General features: G+C 41.9%; 1 long non-coding RNA gene across 1 annotated transcript; it reads right to left on the bottom strand.

Annotated features, from left to right (window-relative positions):
- Window positions 1-279: 279 nt before the first annotated feature.
- LOC112279629 (uncharacterized) lies at window positions 280-1,095 on the bottom strand. Its single transcript, XR_002969079.3, has 2 exons — window positions 865-1,095; window positions 280-658 (listed from the first exon to the last, which is right to left on the bottom strand). It is a non-coding gene; the product is annotated as an uncharacterized LOC112279629 (long non-coding RNA).
- Window positions 1,096-1,874: the final 779 nt, after the last annotated feature.

The raw sequence follows: 1,874 nt of genomic DNA, 5'->3' as shown, positions 1-1,874 counted from the left end.
GCGATCCACATGAGATTGCCATCTCATATTATTTCGTCAGAATTAGTGCATTGATTCAACATTGTAGAGCTTCTCAACAGAAAACACTCATTCCGTATCGCAGAACCAAGTAACAGCAGATGGAAAAAACCATCCCCCCCTCCCCCCAGAAAACCACGGTCTCACAAAGTCATTGCCTGTCTGAATGTCGCACTAGAAACAGAAGAAGAAATTCAAGGTTGAGCACAATTCAAAGAGTTGAAAATGCTGTGCAATACGGCACCAGATACAAGAGAAATATGCAGATAAATTCTCAATAAATTTATATACCTAGGGTTACAGTCTAAAGAATCGCCTGGTGTGAGCAGGCGCTTCTGGAAATCATGAAGTGCCGTTAACAAAATTAAATCAAACAGCGTCTCTGTACCAATCTCTCTCCCGTTCCAACTCGGCTTTACAATCGGATGCCTACACTGAAGCAATATATGTACAAGGCTTCTTCTAATATACGGTGGTGGTCCTGTGGCGGTGCCCAACGCCAGTGAGGTTACGCTTGATGCGTCGGATGTAGAAGAGGGGGTTGATGTAGTTCAATCTCGCCCTCGTCTTCGCCTTCTGGTATCCAACAGGGTGGGTCACGCGGTTCTTCTTCCAGCGTAGCCTCGCCATGGGGTTGTATCTGAAACAGCACCGATTGCGAGAAAGGAACCCATCAGCACATCAGAACGAATCCACCGCAAACCTGACTCACTCTCTCCATCCCTCACATACATGTAAAGAAGTCCTCAACTGCTCACACATGAACATCACGTGAAGAAATGAAACCACGTAGGCGGCGTCAAAACAAGCGAAAATCAGGAGAAAACGTGAGATCCGAATCCGCACCTGTTCATTCTCCACCGCGCTGTTCCCGCTGGGTGCGTCGCATGCTGCACTTTCGCGTCGGCGTGCCTCAAAGCGTCCATCGCACGAATATCCGCGGCTCAAACCTCACCAACAACTCGCTTCCAACAACTACTACTGGATCGCGAATACCTACAAAATTCTGTCTGTAGCAAAACTCGGAAATCAGGGGAAATACAAAGTGCGTGTGTGAAAGATGGTTGCCAATCAATCGCTGCCTTGAATGGAAGAATCGCACCGTCGATGGATCTTATAGAGCAGCAGCATTCGTGGCCACTACTCCTCGCCAGGCCAGGCTTCGATTCCCTCTGCCTTTTGCGGCGCGGGAGTGGCTGTCGCTCGTGGGTGCGACACTTGTCGCGTATACGTGGCCAGTCTGACTAGGCGCTCGCTGCCACGTGACGCTCCACATCTCAAACGGGGAGTAGTTGTGTATCAATATCTTCCATTAGACTATGCAGGATTTTCTTGGAGAGTACCAATTTTGATTGCAATGTAAAGTCTATGTAAAACACAGTGAGGTTTTGGTAGTTAAAAGTGGCTTAGGTGAAAATTCACAACTTGAAGGCTTAAAAATTACAAGAAGTTCAAAACAAGGTGTAGGATTTGATGGTATCATGAAACATACATTTGACAATTGTGCTTAAGAATTATCCAATTTTAAGGCCTAAATTATAATGTGACATCTTTGATTTTCCTCTATTTTATCATTGTGTTCGTGTTTCTTTTCTTAAATCCAATTGGTTTGATGCAATACTTTTGCATCTTATGACATACTTTTCTACAATTATAAATATTATTTTTTACAAAATTATTTATATTTTTTCTTTAAAATTAATCATGTGAATTAAGTTGTATTATTTTTTTTAAAAGACATAATTGACACTTATAATTACCTAAATTAAAAGAATTAAATAGAAATAAGTAAATTTGATAATATCTTATAGAAAAGTTTATTTGAAGTTTTATAGATATGGATTTGACTTTATATG

The sequence above is a fragment of the Physcomitrium patens genome, chromosome 3, assembly GCF_059467195.1.
Source record: "Physcomitrium patens ecotype Gransden chromosome 3, ASM5946719v1, whole genome shotgun sequence".
Classification (NCBI taxonomy): domain Eukaryota; kingdom Viridiplantae; phylum Streptophyta; class Bryopsida; order Funariales; family Funariaceae; genus Physcomitrium; species Physcomitrium patens.
This window is presented reverse-complemented; position numbering and strand designations above follow the sequence as displayed.